The sequence below is a fragment of the Plecotus auritus genome, assembly GCF_963455305.1.
Source record: "Plecotus auritus genome assembly, chromosome: 2".
NCBI classification, from domain to species: Eukaryota; Metazoa; Chordata; class Mammalia; order Chiroptera; family Vespertilionidae; genus Plecotus; species Plecotus auritus.
In genome coordinates this window covers 45,282,238-45,307,916 of record NC_137771.1, presented here as the reverse complement: position 1 = coordinate 45,307,916, position 25,679 = coordinate 45,282,238, and the positions used below count along the sequence as shown (strand labels likewise).

Sequence of the window (25,679 nt, the reverse complement as noted above, 5' to 3'; positions counted from 1 at the left end):
TTTCCCCCCATAGCTCCCCTCCACCCAGTTCCCACCCCACCTTCTGCCCTTACCTCCCCCCACTGTCCTCATCCATAGGTGTATGATTTTTGTCCAGTCTCTTCATGAACCCCCCATACCCCTTTCCCCCTGAGAATTATCAGTCCACTCCCTTTCTATGCCCCTGATTCTATTATATTCACCAGATTATTCTGTTCCTCAGGTTTTTAATTCACTTGATTTTTAGGTTCACTTGTTGATAGATATGTATTTGTTGTTCATAATTTTTCTCTTTTCTTCTTCCTCTTCTTTAAGAATACCTTTCAGCATTTCATATAATACTAGTTTGGTGGTGATGAACTCCTTCAGCTTTTTCTTATCTGTGAAGCTCTTTATCTGCCCTTCAATTCTGAATGATAGCTTTGCTGGATAGAGTAATCTTGGTTGTAGGTTCTTGCTATTCATCACATTGAAAATTTCTTGCCACTCCTGTCTAGCCTGCATAGTTTCTGTTGAGAAATCAGCTGACAGTCGTATGGGTGCTCCCTTGTAGGTAACTAACTGTTTTTCTCTTGCTGCTTTTAATATTCTTTGTCTTTTGCTCTTGGCATTTTAATTATGATATGTCTTGGTGTGGTCCTCTTTGGTTTCCTTTTGTTTGGGGTTCTGTGCGCTTCCTGGACTTGTAAGTCTATTTCTTTCACCAGGTGGGGGAAATTTTCGGTCATTATTTCTTCCAGTAGGTTTTCAGTATCTTGCTCTCTCTCTTCTTCTGGCACCCCCATAATTCTGATGTTGGTACGCTTGAAGTTGTCCCAGAGGCTTCTTACACTATCTTCAACTTTTTGGATTTTTTTTTGCTTTTTGCTTTTCCGGTTGAGTGTTTTTTGCTTCTTTGTATTTCAATTCTTTGACTTGATTTTTGTGTTCCTCTAGTCTGTTTTTGGGTCTCTGTATAATATTTTTTATTTGAGTCAGTGTATGTTTAATTTCTAGTTGGTCCTTTTTCATATCTTCGAGGGTCTCGTTATATTTATCGGCCTTTTCTAGGATATTCTTGAAAAGCCTTATAACCGTGGTTTTGAATTCTATATCCAGTTGTTTGTTTTCCTCCATTTCTTTCATTTGTGATCTGATTCTTTGACGCCGCATTTTCACTGCTTCCCTGAGTTGGTAAGGTAGATTTGTGTGCTAGGTTTCCAATATGGCCCAGTGGGTCGGCCTCCCCAGTTAACCTGAGGTGGACACTCTTGGTGCACCCCTTTGTGGACTGTGTGTACAGCCTTGTTGTAATTAAGTCTTGATTGTTGTTGGTATCACTGGGAAGAATTGACCTCCAGGCCAGTTGGCTGTAAGGGTCAGCTGTGTCTATGCTGGCAGAAGTTCGGTGCTGGAGACAGCCTTATAGGATTAGACTTGCCAAATTGCAATAGCCTCTGTGCTCAGCTTGGATGGGGTGGAGTCTCAGTCTTGGCTTCCCGTCAGCCTTGCCCTTGCGTGCACGTGCGCGCCTTCAGACCTCTGCCTTCCCCGGCTCCCGAGTCTCTGCCCGAGAGTCCAGACTCCCCCCACAAGAGCGTGGGTCCCCAGGGGCTCGTCTGGAACTGGGGTCCAGTGCAGTCAGAACTGGGGCTCAGTGCAGTCAGGAGCATCTGACTCCCTTCCATTAGGGAAAGCCTGTGGCAACCTCCGCAGCCTTTGTGCGCACTAGCACTCGCGCGCCTTCAGACTTCTGCCTTCCCCAGCTCCCGAGTCTCTGCCCGAGAGTCCAGTCTCCCCCCACAAGAGCGTGGGTCCCCAGGGGCTCGCCCGGAACTGGGGTTCAGTGCAGTCAGAACTGGGGTTCGGTGCGGTTGGGGGCTTCCTTCCCCCTTCCGCCAGAGAAAGTCAGCCAGGCTCTCAGCCGCCCTTCCCTCTGCGCGTACAAAGACCCTTTGCCGTACCTCCAATTCTCTGTGAGCTTTTCTCTTTCCTTCTAGTTGTAGAATTTTCACTCAGCCAGCTTTCCTGTGGTTCTGGATGGTGTCCGTTCTGTCTTTTAGTTGTAGTTTTGAAATTGTTGTGCAAGGCAGCACTTTAGGTGCTTACCTATGCCGCCATCTTGGTTTCTCTGCTTCATTTCCAATTTAGATGTCTTTTCTTTCTTTTTCCTGACTAATTGCTTTATCTAGGACTTCTAGTACATTTGTAACTCTCTAAATAAACTTTCTCTTATAATTGGAAAAAAAAAAGCGCAAATGGAGAACTGAGTAAGTTCCTACCTGTTCTGTCATGCTGTATTTGGTTCAGAGGTAACCTCTGCAGAATCTCACACTGAACTAACTGCTCTCTCATCTCTCTTTTCTGATTTTAGATAGACTTTCATTTTAGCACTTAACATTTAAATATATTTTTCTATTGTTGCTCTCTATTGAAATAATTTTTTAAAACTCTGTATCCCTTATGTCTAGTGCCTGGCATAAAGAACGTTATCAATGAAGGTGAAATTGAAGTTGTATGTTCTAGTTCATAAATGCAAGCTCACCAAGCTAGAAAAATATCTTTGGTTGAATATTTAAAAATGTAGAAAAAAATGCCAGTTATTCAAACTACTTAATGTTAATGTAATTTAATTCAATTTTGTTTGTTTTTAATCCTCACCTGATGTTATTTTTCCATTGATTTTTAGAGAGAGTGGAAGAGAGAGGGTAAGACAGAGAGAAACATCGATGTGAGAGAAGCACATTAATTGGTTGCCTCCTGCATGCTCCCCAACCAGGGCCGGGTGGGTAAGAAGCCTGCAACCCAGCTACATGCCCTTGACTGGAATGGAACCTGGGATCCTTCAGTCGCAGGCCTGACACTCTATCCACTGAGCCAAATTGGCTAGGGCTAATTCAAATTTTAAAATTTAAAACTTCTGCCCTAACCAGATTGGCTCAGTAGATAGAGCATCAGCCTGCCGACTGAAGGGTCCTGGGTTCGATTCTGGTCAAGGGCACATACCTGGGTTAAAACAGGAACAGTGCACAAATATTTGGCCAGTTAACTAAATAACTGCTAGTTAAAGGGAACTTTTCAAGTTTTAACTTGGTGTTGTTGTTTTTTTTTGAGTGTCAATAACTTTTAATGGGTTTTTCCTTTACAAATACACCAGAGAGTCATGCAATGGTGCCAGCATTGGATGCAATCCTGGGCCACAAATGTGCACCCTCCTTTGCAACTGATCCTGTGCTGGCAGAACCTTTCATTTCGCCTTTATTGTTTACTATGACCCCCGCATTATCTTCAAAATAAAGAAACACGCCATCTTTTCTCCGGCATGGCTTTCGTTGTCGAATTACTACCACGGGATATACCTTCTTTCTGAGCTCTGGTTTGCCTTTTCTGACTGTGACCATCACTGTGTCACTCACACCTGCAGCAGGAAGTCTGTTCCGTCGTCCCTTGGTCTCCTTCACAGAGATAATATACAGATTTTTTGGCTCCTGTGTTGTCAGCACAGTGGATAATGGCTCCTATCGGAAGACCCAGGGAAATCGACATTTCACCCGGAAGGACCCACCATGTCCTCGCTTCCACATCTTGGATGCCAGAAAGGGATGAGAAAAGCTCAAGTTTTCACTTCTTTAAAAAAAATATTTTTTTATTGATTTTTTACAGAGAGGAAGGGAGAGGGATAGAGAGTTAGAAACATCGATGAGAGAAACATCAATCAGCTGTCTCCTGCACACCCCCCACTGGGGATGTGCCCGCAACCAAGGTACATGCCCTTGACCGGAATCGAATCTGGGACTCTTCAGTCCACAGGCCGACGTTCTATCCACTGAGCCAAATTGGTTAGGGCTTAAGTTTTCCCTTTTAACTAGATAACTGAAATAACTATCATCTAAGTTTCATCCCTAGGAAGGGTCTCTGGAATAAGTAACACCTTGAACTAATTCAAGACATGAACCAAGAGGTTCGATTCCCAGTTAGGGCACATGCCTGGGTTGGGGGCTCGATCCCCAGTAGGGGGTGTACAGAAGGCAACCAATCAATGTTTCTATCTCTCTATCCCTCTTCCTTCCTCTCTCTCTGAAATCAATTAAAAAACAACCAAAAACAGAAACAAAAAAACATTAAGACTATCTGAGTGTGCCTTTAAGTTTCTCAGCAGCAGGTGGCGCTCACATCATAGTGTTGACTGGTCTTTAAGCCTGCGGGTTTTCCAAAAGAGACTGACTTGATGATGGAAAAGGGTGGTTCCCTGTATTCATCCTGTGTGCTGAGGGCAGAGTATGTAATTATTATAAGGATAAAAAAATAAGTACTGTATCAAAAATACTTTATCCAGCTTCTGTTAGTACTTTAAACACTGCTGTACATTTCTTTGCCTGAGGGTTAAATCAATAATCTGCTTAACAGAAGGGCAATCTGCTTAAGAGTGGCAATTTAGCAGGCTGTGAAGTCATTTACTGGAGTGCTTGAAAGTTTGGAGTTAGGCACACCGACAGTTATATGAAATGGAGATGTTCATACTACTTCACCCTATTTTTAAAGCTAATGTTTGTTGACTGTGTAGGCACTAGGCTTAAACCTTCATATGCATGATGTCATTTAATCATCACGACAATCCTAGGAGGTAGGAAGGAGCTTGCCAGTTAAAAACAAATCCTTCCTCAAAACCACACATGCCCCTTTAGATGCTGCCTTTCCCTATCCTTTACAACCAAACTGCTTATAATACTTACTATCCCTAGTTCCTCACTTCCCACTCACAATTCTACTGTCTTCAATGTGGCTTCCACCCCGTTATTCCATCAAAACAGTTTTCTGTAAGACAGCCATTTTTAACCAGCGTCTGCAAGAATTTAAAAAACATGCAATACCTGATATTTAGTCAGGGACACTGACTCTTTTCCTTAGATTGTTAAATAAAAAATAACAACAGTCAACACAATAGCTGTCTGGTGTGAGTGAATCAAAATTATACCTATATTGTCTTGGCTTGGGGGTGGCCTCAATGGATAGAGTGTTGTCCCGTGCACTGAAGAGTAGTGGGTTGCAGGTTCTACACCACTCCCCCAGCCTCCCACCCACCCCCACCTCCCCCCTGGTCAGGTCAGGGTGCATGAAGGAGGCAACCAATCAACCAATCAATGTATCTCTCTCACAACAATGTTTCTCTCTCTCTCTCTCTCTCTCTCTCTCTCTCTCTCTCTCTCTCTCTCTTTCTCTCTCTCTCCCCCCTCTATTTCTCCCTCCTTCCCTCCTTCCAATTCTCTCTGAAGCAATGGAAAATATACCCTTGGGTGAGGATTAACAAAAAATAAAATAAATTATACCTATATTTTTGTCAGATCGGCAAAATATATATTTTATGGTGTGCTGTAGAATTTTAGTAATTAGTTCATGTGTGCCATGAGATGGCAAAGTTGAAAATCACTGCTCTCGGGTCATGAGTAGCCTCCACGTTTTCTTCCCACACTGAACCTCCTTATAACATTCTCTTCCCTGGCTTCTGATGGGCCCATGACACATGGGTCTTCAGCAAGGACTCCGAGTGAGTGTAAGGTGTGATGTGAATGCTGCTGTGTTACAGAAGGAAAGGGAAAGAGGCCAATCCATAGTTCCTTTTCTTTCAGTGCTTCCTTACTAATCATTAAGGCGAAGGACAGAGTGTTGGTAGGACGTGTGTGCGTCATGAAATGAAATAAAGCCAGTTTAGTTTTGTGCAGTGTTTCTACTGTTCGGGTAAGAACAAAACACATATTCCTGTATGAGCTATGAAATATGGATTGGGTAATTTCAATGGTTCCACATGTGAATTCAGTGTTCCTAAATTTGCATTTAAGACTGCCACTGCACAATATAAAGATGAATGGTAATTCATGCTAATCATTTAAGTTTTTAAAATTCCCTTTGCTCAGAACAATAGTAAATAGCAGATTAAAAAGGATATTTGGAAAGAAAGGAAAAAGCACTACATTTTTAGTACCTTTAATAGCACATGATTCCTGCTCTTTGATTAACAGACCTTACATTTTCATTTTGCACAGCGTCCTGCAAATTATGTAGCTGGCCCTGTTCACAGCCCTGACTCAGGAGTGCTAAAATGTAACTGTACTTTCTTTTTTTTCTTTTTTAAATATATTTTATTGATTTTTTACAGAGAGGAAGGGAGAGAGATAGAGAGCTAGAAACATCGATCAGCTGCCTCCTGCACACCTCCTACTGGGGATGTGCCCGCAACCAAAGTACATGCCCTCAACCAGAATCGAACCCGGGACCCTTCAGTCGGCAGGCCGATGCTCCATCCACTGAGCCAAACCGGTTTCGGCTGTAACTGTACTTTCTTTCACTCAGTTCATTTCTGACTCTGAGCCCCGATTCTGCCTGATGCAAAAACCTGATTGCTCCTATTCAAGGAAATTCAGTCCAATTCAGTAATTTCTTTGTCACCTTGGTTCCAAAACTCAGTTAATTCTGGGTTCTTCCCATCCCAGAGTGGTATCCTCTGTTCCCCAAGGAGGTTTCTGTCTTGTCATCCTTGGCCAGCATTCTTGCTGACGTCAGTCTTGTATCTCATCTTTCTTTAGTGGCCTCTATGTCCACTGTGTTTGATGAGATGAGAATTAATTGAGGCTCTTTTCTAAGTTCTTGACTTGTTTTACTCATTTTTTTTTTTCAAATTTTTATTAAGGTATTATATGTGTACATATCTTACCATTGCCCCCCACCCCCACCCCACTCCCATACATGCCCTCACCCCCCAAAGTTTTGCATCCGTTGGTTACTCTTATATACATGCATATAAGTCCTTCAGTTGATCTCTTATTTCCCCCACCTCTCCCTAACCTTACCACTGTAATTTGACAGTCTGTTTGATGCTTTACTGCCTCTGTAACTATCTTTTTGTTCATCAGTTTATAATGTTTTTCATTATCCCCAAATGAGTGGGATCATGTGGTATTTTTCTTTCATTGACTGGCTTATTTCACTTAGCATAATGTTCTCTAATTCCATCCAAGTGCCTACAAATGGTAGTAATTCCTTCTTTTTTACGGCAGCATAGTATTCCATTGTGTAGATGTACCATAGTTTTCTGATCCAGTCATCTGCTGATGGGCACCTAGGCTGTTTCCAAATCTTAGCTATTGTAAATTGTGCTGCTATGAACATAGGGGTGCATATATCCTTTCTGATTGGTGTTTCTGGTTTCTTAGGATATATTCCTAGGAGTGGGATTACTGGGTCAAATGGGAGTTCCATTTTCAGTTTTTTGAGGAAACTCCATACTGTTCTCCACAGTGGCTGCACCAGTCTGCATTCCCACCAGCAGTGCACGAGGGTTCCTTTTTCTCCGCATCCTCGCCAACACTTGTCGTTTGTTGATTTGTTGATGATAGCCATTCTGACAGGTGTGAGATGGTATCGCATTGTTGTTTTGATTTGCATCTCTCGGATAATTAGTGACTTTGAGCATGTTTTCATGTGTCTCTTGGCCTTCCTTCTGTCTTCTTTCGAAAAGCTTCTATTTAGGTCCGTTGCCCATTTTTTTATTGGATCATTTATCTTCCTTTTATTAAGTTGTATAAGCTGCCTGTAGATGTTGGAAATTAAACCTTTATCAGTGATACCATTTGCAAATATGTTCTCCCATACAGTGGGGTTTCTTGTTGTTTTGTTGATGGTTTCTTTTGCTGTGCAAAAGCTTTTTATTTTGATGTAGTCCCATTTGTTTATTTTCTGTTTGGCTTCCATTGCCCTAGGGGCAGTATCACTGAAAAAGTTCTTTTGGCATATGTCTGAGATTTTGCTGCCTGTGGATTCCTCTAGTATTTTTATGGTTTCCCGTCTTATATTTAAGTCCTGTACCCATTTTGAGTTTATTTTTGTGTATGGTGTAAGTTGGTGATCTAGTTTCATTTTTTTGCATGTATCTGTCCAATTTTCCCAACACCATTTATTAAAGAGACTGTCTTGACTCCATTGTATGTTCATGCCTCCTTTGTCAAATATTAAATGCGCATATTGGTTTGGGTCGATATCTGGATTCTCTATTCTGTTCCATTGATCTATATGTCTGTTCTTGTGCCAGTACCAGGCTGTTTTGATGACAGTGGCTTTGTAATACAGCTTGAAATCTGGTATTGAGATCCCTCCTACTTTATTCTTCTTTCTCAGGATTGCTGTGGCTATTCGGGGTCTTTTTTTATTCCAGATGAATTTTTGGAGAGTTCTTTCTAGGTCTGTGAAATACGCCGTTGGTATTTTAATGGGGAGTGCATTGAATCTATAGATTGCTTTGGGTAGTATGGACATTTTAATGATGTTGATTCTACCAATCCATGAACATGGTATGTTCTTCCATCTGTTTACATCTTCCTCTATCTCTTTTTTCAGTGTCCTGTAGTTTTCCGCATGTAGGTCTTTTACCTCCTTGGTTAGGTTTATTCCTAAGTATCTTAATTTTTTTGGTGCGATGGAAAATGGGATTGCTTTTTTAGTCTCTCTTTCTGTAAGTTCATTGTTGGTGTATAGAAATGCCATAGATTTCTTGGTGTTAATTTTGTATCCTGCTACATTGCCGAATTCATTTATTAAGTCTGTTAGTTTTTTGATGGAGTCTTTCGGGTTTTTTATGTACAATATCATGTCATCTGCAAATAAGGACAGCTTTACTTCTTCTTTTCCAATTTGGATGCCTTTTATTTCTTCTTCTTGTCTAATTGCAGTGGCTAATACTTCCAGTACTATGTCAAACAGGAGTGGTGAGAGTGGGCATCCCTGTCTTGTTCCTGTTCTTAGGGGAAATGGTTTTAGTTTTTGCCCATTGAGTATGATGTTAGCTGTGGGTTTATCATATATAGCTTTTATGATGTTGAGGTATGATCCTTCTATTCCCACCTTGTTGAGAGTTTTTATCAAGAAAGGGTGTTGGATTTTGTCAAATGCTTTTTCTGCATCAATTGATATGACTATGTGATTTTTATCTCTCAATTTGTTTATGTGATGTATCACATTTATTGATTTGCGGATATTGAACCATCCTTGCATTCCTGGGATAAACCCTACTTGGTCATGGTGTATGATCTTTCTGATGTACTGCTGGATCCTATTTGCTAGAATTTTGTTGAGGATTTTGGCATCTACATTCATGAGGGATATTGGCCTGTAATTCTCTTTCATTGTGTTGTCTTTATCTGGTTTTGGTGTTAGGGTGATGCTGGCTTCATAGAAGGAGCTTGGAAGTGTTCCTTCCTCTTGAATTTTTTGGAATAGTCTGAGGAGGATAGGTTTTAGTTCTTCCTTGAATGTTTGGTAGAACTCTCCAGTGAAGCCGTCTGGCCCCGGGCTTTTGTTTGCCGGAAGCTCTTTGATGACTGCTTCAATTTCTTCCATAGTTACTGGCATGTTGAGCTGTTTAGATTCTTCCTGATTGAGTTTTGGAAGGTTATATTTTTCTAGGAATATGTCCATTTCCTCCAGGTTGTCCAGTTTGTTGGAATAGAGTTGTTCGTAGTATTTTTTAACAATCCTTTGTATTTCGGCGGGATCTGTTGTTATTTCACCTCTTTCATTTCTGATCTTGTTTATTTGGGTCCTCTCCCTTTGCTTCTTGGTGAGCCTGGCTAGAGGTTCATCAATCTTGTTTATCCTTTCAAAGAACCAGCTCTTGGTTTTGTTGATCTTTTGTATTGTTTCTTTGGTCTCTATGTCGTTTATCTGTGCTCTGATCTTTATTATTTCCTTCCTTCTGCTTACACTGGGCTTTTCTTGTTGCTCTTTTTCTAACTCTTTGAGTTGTTGGGTTAGGTAATTTATTACCCCTGTTTCTTGTTTTTTGCAGTAGGCTTGTAGAGCTATGAACTTCCCTCTCAAGACTGCTTTCGCTGTGTCCCATAGATTTTGGATTGTAGTGTTTTCATTGTCATTTGTTGTCATGATGTTTTTTATTTCTTCTTTGATCTCTCTGGTAACCCAGTCATGGTTTAATAGCATGCTGTTTAGTCTCCATGTGTTTGATTTCTTTGGGTTGTTTTTATTGTAGTTGATTTCCAGTTTTATGCCACTGTGGTCTGAGAAGATGCTTGATATGATTTCTATCTTCTTGAATTTGAAGAGACTTTGCCTATGTCCCAACATATGGTCTATCTTTGAAAATGACCCATGTGCGCTTGAGAAGAATGTATATTCTGTGGCTTTGGGGTGAAATGTTCTGAAGATGTCAATTAATTCCATCTGGTCTAGTGAGTCATTTAGGATTGATGTTTCTTTGCTGATGTTTTGTTTAGAGGATTTGTCCAATGGTGATAGTGGGGTATTAAAGTCTCCTACTATGATTGTATTGCTGTCAATGTCTCCCTTGATATCTTCCAGGAGTTTTTTTATGTATTTGGGTGCTCCTGTATTGGGTGCATATATGTTTACCAGAGTTATTTCTTCTTGTTGGATTGCTCCCTTTAGTATTATGAAATGGCCTTCCTTATCTCTTGTTATGTCCTTCAGTTTGAGATCTAATTTGTCAGAAATAAGTATTGCTACCCCAGCTTTTTTTTCAGTTCCATTTGCCTGGAAAACCTTTTTCCATCCCTTCACCCTCAGTCTGTGTGCGTCTTTTTTTCTGAGGTGGGTTTCTTGTAGACAGCAGATATATGGGTCGTGTTTTCTTATCCAATCTGTTACCCTATGTCTTTTGATTGGGGCATTTAATCCATTTACATTTAAAGTTATTATTGATAGGTACTTATTTGTCGCCATTCCTATTCTTTACCCCTGTGTTACTTCTTCGCTTCCTGTTTCTTTCTTTCTTTCTTTCTTTTTTTTTTTTTTTTTTTTTACAGTAGACCCTTTAGCATTTCTTGCATTGCTGGTTTGGTGGTAATAAATTCCCTTAGTCCTTTTTTGTCTGTGAAGCTCCTGATTTCACCTTCAATTTTGATTGACAGCCTTGCTGGGTACAGTATTCTTGGATTCAGCCCCTTCCTTTGCATGACTTTGTATATTTCATTCCATTCCCTTCTGGCCTGATGAGTTTCTGTTGAGAAATCAGTTGCTAGTCTGATGGGGGTTCCTTTGTATGTAACTTTCTGTCTCTCTCTTGCTGCTTTTAAGATTCTTACTTTGTCGTTGGTGTTTGCCAATTTAATTATAATGTGCCTTGGCGTCGGTCTTTTGGGGTTCATTTTGCTTGGGACTCTGTGAGCTTCTTGGATTTGTGTGGGTTTTTTCTTCCCTATATCTGGGAAATTTTCTGTCATTATTTCTTCAAAGAGGTTTTCTATTCCTTGCTCAGCTTCCTTTCCTTCTGGAACCCCTATTATGCGGATGTTGTTTTGTTTCGTGTTGTCCCAAAGTTCCCTTAGACTCTCCTCCTGCCTTTTAATTTTTTTTTCTAGAAGTTGCTTTTCTTGGGTATTTTTTTCCATCTTGTCTTCTAGCTCACTGATGCGGTCCTCTGCTTCTTCTAGTCTACTCTTGATGCTTTCTATTGAGTTCTTTACAGCAGCGATGTCATTTTTCATTTCTTCTTGGTTCTTCTTCATTTCCTCTTGGTTCTTGCTCATATTGTCGAATTTGTCTTCCATTCTTTTCAGCCACCTTATGACCATTTCTCTGAATTCTTTTTCTGGAAGGTTGCTTGCTTCCATTTCGTTTACTTCCTTTTCTGGTGATGCCTGCTTTTCTTTCATATGTGGGCTGCTTCTTTGTCTCCCCATGGTCTCTCTTCTCTGGGTGTCTGGTTATGTAGTTCTCTCTCTCCTGGGTTGATTTAAAGGCACAAAATACAGCACTACCAGGTACAACTCACAAGGCACTGAACAGGAATGTAGTCACGATATTAATAACCTCCAATAAAGGTGACCACCAGAGAAAGGCAAATTAGGTGATAGAAGAGAAAGAAGAAGAGGAAAAAAGAAAGAAAGAAAAAAAAAAGAAAAAAGGAGTGTGAAAATGAAATTGGGAAAAGGGAAAGTAAAGAGAAAAAAAAAAAAGTAAGAGAGACAAGAAATTGACTAAGAGAGAAAGGGGAACAGACTATATATATTGGGGATAAAACTCCAATAGAACAATCACTAATCCCAGCAAATGCCAGCAACAAGTGCCTGGGGATTAGTACAAACTACAACACCAATTAATATGGAGTGAGGCAAGGGAAAGCTGAAGCACAAAACAAACAAAAAAATAAATAAAAGAAGAATAAGCAAAACAATCTCACAAAAAAAGCATAAAAATTGGATATAATCTACATTCAAGCAAACAACAACAAAAGGACAGAGATAAGGACAAGTTTATGGATAACTCAGACAGCGAAGGGAAAGGTGTATGTGGACTTGGAGCAGGGGATTGGAGATTAGATATGTAAGTAGGGTGAAATTTTAACAAGGGGTAAACAGAAAGAATAGGGAAAATCTAAAGCAGTAAAAGGGTAAGACAAACAGGACACTGAAAAGGGGGAGGTTAGGAAGAGAGTGATGGCCTAAAGGTAGAGTTGAGGTAGAGTAAAACGATGCTAAAGGAAAGATAAAAAATAGAATGTAGAACCCTAATCCCAAAATAAAATGAAGAGAAAATAAAATGACACTTTAAAAAAAAAAAAAAAAAGATAAAATAGCAGTAGTAATAATACGGATTGAAAATAAAAATGTAATCATTAAAAAGGTAAAATCAAGTGATGAAAAAAGAAAAAAAAGTTTCTTGATTAAAAGATGCAAAAAATGAAAATTTAAAAAAAATAAAAAAATAAAAAAAATAAAAGGTAAAAATAAAATGTGGAGTAGTGAATGTCATTCACTTCCTCTGTTTTTCTGTTTGGCACGCCTGTTTCTCAGTCCAGGCAGTATTGCAGTTCCCTGCGATCCACTGCTCTTCGGTGTTGTAAGCCAGTCCTGATTTTAAGCAGGCGGTGTGTCTTAATTTCTCGTATTCCTTTATTTTTGATTACACAAGAGTCAATTTGTGATTCAGCCCCTGGGTGGCAGTGTTTCTGGATTGACTTCCGGGTCTATCTATGGCCTCTCTAGGCAGTGTTAGAGCCTTCTTTCCCTGTGGCACTCGCCACGGGCCTGTGGGAGTGGTCTGCCTCAGAGCTGACTCTCTGATGGTCACTCCCCGCTCCGATCCCCAGGTTCCAGAAAAACAACCTTCCCCTGCAGTCTCCCAGGGTGTCCCCAACTGGGTGATCCTATGTATTGGGCTTAGTAATCAGATGCAAGGATTTGAAGAGGAAAAAGCCCAAGTGTGCGAATTCCGGGACTGCGAGTAAGCCCAGGCACCCAGGGAGCGCACGGGCTGCGCGTAAGTCTGGACTGCCTGAAATTCTTAGGGTGTCCCTGCACTTCAGATCAAAATGGGTTGCTTTTTAGAGTGCCCTTCTCTTAGCAGCTCTGAGGACCCCTTTCCACAGTCACAGATCACGCCAGCCCCTACAGCCACGGATTTTTCTAGGCACAGACTTCCCTGGTCCTCCAGCTCCCGCAAAACGCGCGTTCCTCTCTCCCGCCGGGACCAGAGACCTCACCTTATCCCAGGCGAAATCTGACCTTTCCGTAGTGGAGTGTAGAGCTTCTCTGAACCCGTGTGCTTGCGCCAGTTGGGGAGCGTTGTTCTGGGGCTCGCAGCTGTTCCTGGGGTGCCGCCGTTGTGGATTCTCAGGCTTCAGATAAGCTCCACTTTCCGGATCAAGATGGCGCAGACTCCGCGTCCAAGCCCGCAGCTCCGGGAGGGGACCCAGCCGCAGTTCGTGCTGCCAGGTCAGGGGAACCCCGTTCAGCAGTCCCCCACCTCCTTCTGGAATTCAGCTGTCTCCCAACCAGCCAACAAACACTCCTTGCGTGACCCTCAGCTGTTCTTTCTTTCTGCTCCGGGACAAGGCTCGGAACACGTCTGTCTATTCCGCCGCCATTATTCCCTCCGCCCTTTGTTTTACTCATTTAATCTACACAACAATCCTATGAGATAGGAACTATTATTATATCCCTGTTAAAAGTGAGAAAACCAAGGCACAGAGAGGTTAGGCAAATTGCCCATGGTCACACAGCTAGGAAATATCAGACATACTGGCTCCCAAACCTTCTGTCTTAACTATACAGTAGACAGCCTCTCTCAACCTGGCGTTTCCCAAAGGCCCTACTTGGTCATAATGTTGTTTTTTTGGTTTGTTTTCTTAATATAGTATTAAATTTTATTTAAAATTATTATAATTTACTTTTATTAATTTATAAGAGACATTGAGATATAATTTTATTTTATTTATTTGTTTATTTTTAAGGGTTTTATTTTATGTTAATCCTAACCAGAGAATATGTTTTTATTGATTTTTATTTTTCAGTTAATTGTTACCTTTTTCTAAATAGATAACATATTCTTCTAGAATTATAACAAGGAAATGTCTATGAACAAAATAGATAAATTTTTTTGGAAAATGCCTAGGAAAGAATAGTCAAGTTCATCCAAGGTGCCGAAACCGGTTTGGCTCAGTGGATGGGGCGTCGGCCTGTGGACTGAAGGGTCCCGGGTTCGATTCCGGTCGGGGGCATGTACCTTGGCTGCGGGCACATCCCCGGTGGGGGGTGTGCGGGAGGCAGCTGATCGATGTTTCTAGCTTTCTATCCCTCTCCCTTCCTCTCTGTAAAAATATCAATAAAATATATAAAAAAAAAAAAGTTCATCCAAGGTTTTAAGCAGCAGCATCTATGCAACCGGGGCGTGGTCAGTGTTTGGGGACAGAGGTAAATATCCGCAATCCATGCATTCCTTTGATTTCTTCTTTTAGGGCCTGATTTACCATCTGGTGCTGCTGGACAGTCCTCTTCTTAAATTCTTCTGACTCAGTTTGGATTTCATACATTGCCCCACCGCCTCCTGAAATGTCAGTGACTTTGATAGTTGTAGCTCGAGGAAAGTTTTCTTTGAGGATTTGGGTTACTTTGAGCTCCCCCTCAGTCTGCGAGGCAAACATCCGCTGGGTGCAGCGAAGAGGAAGCCCGTAGATCCCGCTGAGCAGAGGGCTGCCACCACCGGGCTCCATGCCATGCCCAGCCAACGTGACCCGCCACCCGAGGTCGCCGCGTCTCCCTGTTTTTATTGATTTTTAGAGAGGGGGGGGGGAGCAAGAGAAAGAGAGAGAGAAAGACATGTGAGAGAGAAACATCGATTGGTTGCCACCCATATGTACTCCAGTGAGGAATCAAACCCACAACCTGGGTATGTGCCCTGACCAGAAATTGAACCCATGACCCTTCTGTGCAAGGGGTGATGTTCCAACCAACTGAGCCACACTGACCAGGGCGAGTTTTAGCTTATTTTAGCCAAACTGATGACAACTGCCAGGAAGCAAGATCTCAAATGCTCGTATAATTTTATTTTTGTATTTGGCTATCCAAATTACACTATTCTCATAAAATGAGTTAGGTAGCTTTTCTTCTTTTTCTTGTCTCTGAAAAAATTATAAGAGCTTATTTATAGCAGCTTTATTTATAATTGCCAAAATTCAAAACAATCAGATGTTCTTCAGTAGGTAAATGAATAAACTGTGGTACATCCCGAGAAGGGAATATTATTCATCATGAAAAGAAATAAGCTATCAAAACATTAAAAGACATGTAGAAAACGTAAATGTACATTACTAAGTGAAAGAAGCCAATATGGAAAGGCTAAATATGGTATGATTTCAATTGTATGACATTCTAGAGAAGGTAAAGCTATGGAGACAGTAAAAAGATCAGTGGTTACCAGGGGTAAGCAGAGAGGGAAAGATGAATTGGCAGAGGACAGAGGATGTTTAGAGTACTACAGTGGGGGATACACATCATTATACATTTGTCCAAACCCATGGAATGTACAACACCAAGAATGAACACTAATGTAATCTATGGACTCTGGGTGATAATGATGTGTCAATGTAGGTTCATTGATCGGAACAAATGTACCACTTTGGTGGGAGATGTTGATAATGAGGGAGGCCATGTGTGTGTATGCAGGGGGTGGGGGGCAGGAGATATATGGAAAAACTGTGTATCTTCCATTCAACTTTCCTGTGAACCTAAAATTGGTCTAATATGTATATATATGATAATAAGTACATTTAAGTTCAAAGAAAATTTTTTTGGGGGGAGAAATTGTTCCTTTTATTTTTAGATACTGCCCTTCTTTCTTAATACTTACTTGAGCCCCAAATTCTATTTTATTTAATGTAATGTTACACTGACTTATTTTTCACTATATTTAGACTAGAGGCCCGGGGCACAAATTTGTGCATTGGTGGGGTCCCTCGGCCTGGCCTGTGCCCTCTCGCAATCCGGACCCCTTGGGAGATGTCAGACTGCCAGTTTTGGCCCAATCCCCACAGGCCAGGCCGAGAGACCCCACCGGTGCTCGAATCCACGTACTGGGCCTCTAGTATGCATATAAGATCTTTGGTTAATCTCTTCTGCCCTACCTCCTCCCTGCTCCCCCCTTCCCGCTGAGATTCATCAGTCTATTCCATGTTTGTATGCATGTGCATTGAGCGTCTGCTCCCTGGTGGTCAGTGCATGTCATAGCTACTGGTTGAACAGTTGCTTAGGCTTTTATATATGTACTAGAGGCCCGGTGCACAAAATTCGTGCACAGGGTGGGGTGTCCCTCAGCCTGCACCCTCTCCAATCTGGGACCCCTCGAGGGATGTCCGACTGGGCCTAAATGGGCAGTCAGACATCCCTCTCACAATCCAGGACTGCTGGTTCCCAACCACTCACCTGCCTGCCTGCCTGATTGCCCCTAACCACTTCTGCCTGCCAGCCTGATCACCCCCTAACCACTCCCCTGCCAGCCTGATTGCCCCAAACTGCCCTCCCCTGCCAGCCTGGTCACCCCTAACTGCCCTCCCCTGCAGGCCTGGTCCCTCCCAACTGCCCTCCCCTGCTGGCCTGATCGCCCACAACTGCCCTCCCGTGGTGGCCATCTTGTGTCCACATGGGGGCAGCCATCTTTGACCACATGGGGGCAGCCATCTTGTGTGTTGGAGTGATGGTCAATTTGCATATTAAGCTTTTATTATATAGGACTGGAGGCCCAGTGTGCACGAAATTGTGTGCGGTTAGGGTCCCTAGGCCTAGCCTGGCTTTCGTTGCATGGCCTCTGCAGCCCTCTGACACTACGTGAAGCTCCCTGCCCTGGAACGCTGTGTTGCTTGCGGCCCCTCGACTGCTCCGTGAAGCTTGCTGCCACCCCGCGAAGCTCACCACTGGACGCTCCACGAAACTCTCCCCAGCCCCGCCACTGCTCCGCGAGGCTCCCTGACCCCACAACTGCTCTGAGAAACTTCCCCGCCCCACAACTGCTTCGCAAAACTCTCTGCTGCCTGGGTGACTACTCTGCTAAGCTCACGGCTACCCCGCGAAGCAGCCTGTCACCACCGTTCAAAGTCCCCAGTCCTTCCCCACCACCAGCCCCCACTCATGGTGAGCGGCTTGGGGGCTGAGGGAGAGGGGAGACTGAGAGGTGTTCCATGCACTTCATGGTGACCAGTCGCCCATTCGGTCATCTGCCACCCAGCTCTTTATATATATTAGGATATATAGATTAACTAGAATTAGGTTCAACTGCAAAGAACTGAGAACCAAAATAACAATAACCTAAGTGAGAGAGGAGATTTTCCCCTCCTACATGGAAGTCCCAAGGTGTGGACAGAGCTGATTCTGTCCTGAAGCTAATCCATGTCTCCCAGGGTGATGCCCAGACCTGCCCCGCCCACCCTCAGGCATGCAACCAACACAAGAACTCTGCTCGCCCCTGGAGTGTGCCACCTTGGACATGTTCTGCCTCCTCACCGGCTCTGGCGCCAGAGCCTTCTCTGCACCTGCTGGTCCCCCTCGCCTTAGATTAAACACACATTCCTTCCCAAACACGTAGACTCACTGCTTTTAGCTATAAAGCAGGGTCTGGGGGAGGAAGGATAAAACAGTTCCGTGTCCACATGACACTGCCCAAGACGTGCCTCCCATGTAAGTTCCTTTAATAAACTCTATGGATTACCAGACTGGAGTGGTCAGCCTTTTTCTTTGTTTGTTTGTGGTTTTTTTTTCACTGCCCGCCTCTTGAGAGGTAGATTTTTCAATCTTGGGGCTTTTCCCTGGGTCTGTGGGTATGAATAATTGATGAACCAACCAAGAGATGGAAGAAATGGGCTTTAGTAAAGAGACATCCTTGGGGTACTTCCATGTGGGGAGAGATGGCCGATATGCTAGATGCCCGTGCCTGCCGCGTGAGCACAGGGACTCCCTGGGAACTCAGACAGGCCTCATGCACCTGTTTGAGGAACGACACTGACTCAGGGCAGGAATATTTATGGTCATAGCTATATTAGGCTGGTCCCTCTTATGGGTGGTTTGGCTTGGTTGGCCACTGATGCCCAGTCAGAGGTAGAAGCCAGGGTTTAGTAAATTAGAGGAAAAATGGAAACTAGGAAAATATATTAGAATGTCTGCAACTCTGTCAGCATTGGGACTGGCCAATACAGGCTGAGGGTGGGATGGGGTGGACAAAGGTCCTTTAAACAGATCCCATTTATTTTATGAAAGCCATGAAGTCTCTGTTTGCATGTTCATGTGGGTCTCTATGTGTTGTATTTATGCAGCATTTCCTACCAATGGATGGTAATGCTAACTTGTAAAAGAGCTATGTTTAATTGACTTAAAAAGTAAACAAGTACACAGGGACTGGGTATTCTAAAATTCTCAAAAATATAGAAACTAACCCAATGCTTTTCAGGGCCATGTGATCTGATAAAATATTTGATACCCAAGCTACTTTAAGTTTGTTGGTATAAATAAAACAAACATGTCTTTGGTCTTGTGAAGTTCTTGTGGATAACCTACTAAGATTAAAATAGATTTAATTAAATAAGTGGATTTAAATATTAAAAGTCAGTGGATACAAAACTAGAGTTTGGTTCTCTTTCCTTCTATTAAAAGGACAGTTTTCTTGAACTATGGGTCTGCTCCTGATAAGATATTATATGGGTCTCTGATTGCTTAAGAATACTGAATCTTCTCAATAGTGAAAGCTAGCCTTCTGTATTTGAAATGCCCTAGCTGACTTTCATAAAAAGGCAGCAGCATGAAGACGCGGGAGAGGCGGATAAGAGCTGGAGGGGGGGAGGGGGGAGGGAGGTGAGGGGGGAGAGATGGGAGACATCTGTAATATTATTGACAATAAAAATATTTTTTAGCCCTAGCTGGTTTGGCTCAGTGGATAGAGTGTCAGTCTGCGGACTGAGAGGGTTGCAGGTTCGATTCTGGTCAAGGGCACATGCCCGGGTTGAGGCTCGATCCCCAGTGTGGAGTGTGCAGGAGGCAATCAATCAATGATTCTCTCTCATTATTGATGTTTCTAACTTCCTCTTCCTCTCCCTTCCTCTCTGAAATCAATAAAAATATATTAAAAATATTTTTAAAAGTCAGCAGCAACACAATTTATGAAGACAGTGGTATACATATGGATGAAGTCCATTCTGCTTCTGCAAAAATAACTCCTTAATGCCAGATTTTTATCATCCTGATATCCTTGTAACTTGGCAACAGTCTGCTCCTGAATCAGTAAAATTTAAATGGGTAGACAATGGTTATAAATTACATAAATAGCTGAGGTTATGGGAAACCCAACCAAGTCACTTGATTCTTCCAGGCTCCTGGACAAAACCCATTTTTCAGTTGTTTGCATTCCTTCATCCGCTATCGGGCAATTAAGCTGGACTTCATGCCACTGCCACTTAGTATGGGTTATCAATATGTTCTTGTTGTTGTGTGTATGTTTTCCAGATAGACTGAAGCCTTCCCCTGATGCAAGGCTGATGCCCTCACAGTGGCAAAGAAACTGTTAGAAAACGTGTTTCCCACTTGGAGTATACCTTCCAAGTGCTCCCTCAAGGATATTTACATAGACCACTGCATGCCATGGGATAGTTGCTAGAGATTTCACTTAGACATCCTGTTTGCCCGTCTCCAAGCCAGAGGATGGGCCATCCATCCACAAAAGATACAAGGCCGGAGCATATCTGTGAAGTTCCTAAGGGTTGCCTGGTTGGGTAAGATGCGTCTCATTAAGGGCACTGTCATTGGCAAGATACAACATTTTCCCACACCTAAAATATTTTTTTAGGCTTTTTAGGATACTAGCAGGCTATCATTGCCCTCGGGCAGCAATATAATGGCTCAATGTTTCTACACATTATATTGACTGATAAAGAAAGGCACTCATTGATGTTGGGAAGGGGATCAGGAAGCTGGATTTGAGAAAGCAAAGGTTCTAATAGCCCAGGCTTAGGCCTCGGGTTCCCCCCTTGCTGGGGTACCCATATCTTTGGTCGTAACTGTAAGCCCCAAGGGAACTAATTGGGCCTACAGCAAACTCAACAAGGGTAAGCCATCCCCTTGTGTGCTGGTCCCAATTATGGAAGGTACAGAGACCTGTTATTCTCCCCTTGAACAATAGGCCTTGGGAGTGTATAAAGCATTGCAACCCATAGAACTCATCACTGACACACTACTGGTGACAGTGCAGGCGGGCCTCCCACTAAAGGTTGGTGGGTTGTTTGCAAGGCCTGCTTGAGCTGTTGCCCAAGGCCCCACCTTGCAGAAATGGCATGCATATTTGCAGCAGTACCCTTCCCACAAGCCCTTTAGGCCAGGGGTGGGCAAACTTTTTGACTCGAGGGCCACAATGGGTTCTTAAACTGGACCGGAGGGCCGGAACAAAAGCATGGATCGAGTGTTTGTGTGAACTAATATAAATTCAAAGTAAAGGAGCGGAAGGGAGAGCAAGAGAACCCTCCGCTCTTTCGGCTCCGCGGGCCGGATAGAACAGCCGACCGGGCCGGATCCGGCCCACGGGCTGTAGTTTGCCCACGGCTGCTTTAGGCAATGGGTTACATGTCGTTTGGATGCTAGTGTATTACAAGAGCCCCCACTATGGAGTCCCACAGAGATGCCCTCATCAGTGAAAGTAGGCATGGCATATAGATGGGTCTAGCCAAGGTAATCCTTGTGTGTGGACTGTGGTAGCCATCCAACCCCAGACAGACACAATAGTAATGGGAGTTCAACAGTAGCCAGTGGGCAGAACTAAGGGCCACATGGCTGGTCTGTACACATGAACCATGGTGTATGGTCCTCTGTACAAACAGTTGGGCTATATTAGGGTCTCAGACCTGGCTGGCACAGTGGGCACCAGATAGCTGGCAAGGACTAAGGAAGCTGCTGTAAGGGCCACAATATGGCAGAAAATGGGAAAAGTTCCAGGAGCCAACTGCTAGTCTGACAGTCTATCACGTCTCTGCTCACTTGTCTGACCCACCTCCCAGAAAGGAGGTTGATGTACTAGAAAAGATCAGGACACCGGCTCCTTCACAAACACCCACACCAGCAGACTGGGTGCCAAGCAGAGTGGGCATCGCAGTGCGCGGCTGGGATGGCAAATAATAAAGGGGGCCAGACTGCCCCTCTCTTGTGCTGATATAGTGGTGGCAGTAACCAATTGCCCGGCGTGTTCTCACTTGCGCCCCCGCTGCACTCCACACATACCAGGACATATACACAAAGCATCCACCCCTATACAAGACTGGCAGGTAGATTACATTGGGTCTCTGCCAAGGACAGAAATATGCCTTCTTAACATGTGTGGTTACTGCAGCCAGACTGCTGCAAGCCTTGCCTTGCAAAAGAACTAACCAAACAGCCACAATGAAGGGATTAGAACAAGTTAGTGTTGTGTATGGTTAACCTCCGTGCATTGGCAGTGACCGAGGTACACATTTTATTGGACATGATGTCCAAGATTGGGCCCAGGAGAGGGATATAAAAGGGAGATTTCACTGAGCCTGTAACTCAGAGGCTGCTGGCTTGATTGAATGAAAAAATGATATTTTAAAGGCACAGCTGTTTGCCCTTTTACAATTCTCTACTTCGCACAGGTGGAAAAGGTCATCGCCAAGGCAATTAGGAAAATAAATTCGGCTAATGCCAGCACGGGGTGGCTCCCTAGGTACTGTTACAAAGAGAGCTCATTGAAAAGCTATGGCCTAATGCTCTGGTGCCGGAGCTGATAAGGGGAGCTCTGCAGTTCAGAGCTCCTTGAGATGTCAAACCAGGAGAGGGGACACTTGAATGGGAGTTGGATTAGCCGCCCCCCAACCAGGTTGGATAGGATATCTTTTGCCTGAGAGTATGGAGTGTCCTGGCCAGCTCATATTGATCCTTCAGGAGCCTGGGGCCAAACACTCTGTGTACCAGTACAATGGGCAGACACCAATACCAAAGGGCACTAAGAGAGGTCAGTTAGCATGGCCTTTTGCAACCCCGCTCTCTTTATGAATAATCCCAGCACCCTTGCCCCTCACACAGCATGCCTGGGATGCGCCGCCTGCCCGGAGTCCGCAAGCTGCATACAGTACATTTTAATAAACAAGGAATGCCGCTGTTGTCTTTGTACCCACTGAACATCTGTATTTTCATCCAGCTTCTTGTTCCTGATGCTGCTCCTCCCTGCCTGTGGAGAAGTGAATGTTTTCCTACCTTGGGCTCAAAGTGATGCCAACGGCATGTTGCCATTCTCCAGCACGGCCGGCCTGTCCTGGTGAGTATCACCTGTACAACCTGATTGGTTGGAATTACAGGTATTTTTAAGGCTTCCTCAAAGCCAAAGCACCATATTTAACACTGTGTTTGCTAATGATGATGCAAATAACTGGCCTATAACTGCCTCTTTTAACAGCACGGGACATGGCAAAGCTTTCCCTGACAATGCCACACAGAAATAGGTGATTGTCCTAGCAACCCCTCAGTTACAAAAAACAAAAGCCAAGCTTCCCACCATCAAATCCCAGAACAACTGCTACAAGGAAGGTTTTTGCAAATCTGGGATGGTTTCATCTGGCTCACACCCACAGCAGGGCATCTGAGCCAAGTTGCCCCATTATTCTGGGAACAAGCCAACCACACACTCAGTTCCTGCGCTAATAGTACCAGAGAAATGGGCTGGCTTCCTAGACAGCAATCTGAAATGTCATTGTACTCCAAACCATGGACTGGTGCTCCTGACTGGTCTCAGCATTCTGGCATTGCCTGGTTGGCATTGAATGGGACAGAATGGCTATGTAGCTCCAACCTGTGGCCATGGCTATCTCTGGACTGGCTTGGGTGGTGCACCCTAGGTTTTCCTTGGGTACAGAGATGTGGACTAAAACAGGTACTAACCCTTTAAATTACAACCATTTAGCCAGTAGGTGGATAAGGAGTGTTTTCTACTGGGATGACCACCACACAGCTATTTCTGTGCCTTCCCTGGATGTTGGGGATACCATTTGGCACACAGAAGCTGTAACTCATCACACACAACGTGCTATGTGTGATTAGTTACAGCTTCCAGAGCATTGCACTAGTTCATACAGAAATGGTTTACACAAAGAAAGATGTGCTTCAAAATTACACGGCACTGGGTGTTTTAACACCTGCTCAAGGTGGGACTTATGTCATCATTAAAACTCAAGGTTGCATATACATTCCTGATAACTCAAGCGATGTCAGCCTTGCTGTACAGAACACACATGAGTAAATACGCATCTTGTCAAAACTTTCTTTTTCCCAATGGTTATCATCATGGTTTGTGTGTTGGGGCTATCATTACTCTTTATCCTTGTTTTATATTAGTTACTAGTAGCCCTGCGCACGAATCCATGTGCCAGTAGCTCTCTGTGGGGCCTGGCCACTCTGCGCCCGCTGCCCAGAGGCTCTCTGCGCCCAGAGGCTCATCTGCGGCCAGGCGCGAAATACTTGCCTCATTGCCAGGGCAACGATGCAAGTGTTCCCCCCCGCCCGATCCCGATCCCGCCACTCCGTGCTCGCTGCCCAGAGGCCCTCCACACCTGGTGGACTCCAACACCTTTAAATTATACATACATTCCTCTCCCAGCAAGCAGACTCAGTGTTTTTAGCTATAAAACACAGTCTGAGGAATGGGAAGCATGGAGGGTATCCATGTCATCTGTTGCTGCCCAGAATGGGCTTCATATGTAAATTCCCTTAATAAACTCTTAATGTCATGACAGAGTTGTCAGCCACTTTCTTTGGTTCTCAGCCCCAGGAAATTTCCTGTAACAGCTGAGATAGGCAGCCTGGGGCTGACTCACTGGCTCTGTGTCACAGGTCCTTGGAGACTTAGGTGTTCCAGCCTCGCTACTCAGCCATCTGTAGGGCATGGCTCTCATGTTCATGGTCCTGAGTTGACCTAGAAGCCTTCTCTGCATCGCTGGAGGAGCCCACACACTGGCTGTTTAGATCATCCCGTGCAGAACCACCCCCCCTTCTTTATGTAGGTTCAGGATGGTGTCTCTGCTCTTCATCATCTCAATGGTAATTATCCTTGCAATTATTACCTGGCCTTGACAGAAAAGGTTTGCTGAACCCTGTGGTTTGAGCACAGCTTGGCCTCTTTCTTCTAACAATAGTTAATGGATTCAAGCTACCTAATTTTTCACCCCAGGACTCCCAAGTTTGCATCTGACAGCTATGTACAATTATTCTCAGTCAATTTGTACTATCATATTTACAAAGGCAGCGGAAGAGTTGATTTTTAGGGTCCTTAGGTCACACCCACAGAATGCGTAACTTACAAGGGAAGAAGTCCATTCATTAGCACTAACATGCTATTCTGCAACTGCTAAGAATATAAGTACTCCCTCCACCAAGTTGGTCCTGGAAGCAAGTATAGCCCTTCTGTCATCTTATTGCTTGGGTGAATTTTGTATACGAGCTTTTGACCCACACTCTGGTTTTTATATCCCTGGGCAATTACTAATAGGGAACCCTAGGTTACTTGTTTCTATCTGTGCTTCCGGAGCCATGACTATTGAAGGGTCCTGATATAAGGCAGGCTTTGTAGGAATTATTTTTCCAATCATAAATGCAACAGAAAACAATCAGCTTTTCCATTTGACTCAGATTTTAATCCTATCTAATAAAAGAGTAATATGCAAATTAACCACCACTCCGTCATGCCCACAAGCCACACCCACCAGCCAATCAGGAGTGAGTATGCAAATTAACCCAACCAAGATGGCTGCGGCTATAGAGAGAGCAGGAGGGAGGCTTGGGTTTCCCCAGCGATGGAGGAAGCCAAGCTTTCCGCACACCCTGGCCGGCCTAGGCCTCCACTTCAGGCTACAAAGTTTCAATTATAGAAAATAAATAAATCCCAACAAAAATGGCAGCAGCTACAGAGCTGGAAAGAGCAGGAGGCTAGGGTTGCCCCCGGCAATGGAGGAAGCCAAGCTTCTGTAGCCCTGGCCTGCCTTGGCCTCCGCTTAAGGCTACGAAGTTTCAATTATAGAAGATAAATAAATCCCAACAGAAATGGCTGCTGCCACAGAGCGAGCAGAAGGCTTGGCTCTGCTCCAGGCTACAAAGTTTCAATTATAGAAGATAAATAAATCCCAACAAAAATGGCTGTGGCCACGGAGCAAACAGGAGGCTTGGGTTTCCCCGGTGATGGAGGAAGCCAAACTTTCTGCACACCCTGGCCAGCCAAGGCCTCCGCTCCAGGCTACAAAGTTTCAATTATAGAAGATAAATAAACCCCAGATACCAGGGCCTCTGCTTGGGTCGCCGGGGGGTGTGGCTGGCCTGCAAACCACCACAGGCCCCTTGCCCAGGCCGCCCCACGCCCCAAGGGAACCCCTACCCTGATCTGGGACACCCTTC

At 43.8% G+C, this 25,679-nt stretch overlaps 2 pseudogenes across 2 annotated transcripts; both read right to left on the bottom strand.

Moving 5' to 3' along the window:
- Positions 1-3,119: 3,119 nt before the first annotated feature.
- LOC308240861 (large ribosomal subunit protein uL14-like) lies at positions 3,120-3,542 on the bottom strand (annotated as a pseudogene). Its single transcript has one exon. The product of its transcript is annotated as a large ribosomal subunit protein uL14-like (transcript).
- Positions 3,543-14,656: 11,114 nt separating this feature from the next.
- Positions 14,657-14,979, bottom strand: LOC308241056 (bolA-like protein 3; annotated as a pseudogene). The gene has a single exon. The product of its transcript is annotated as a bolA-like protein 3 (transcript).
- Between the last annotated feature and the right edge of the window lie 10,700 nt (positions 14,980-25,679).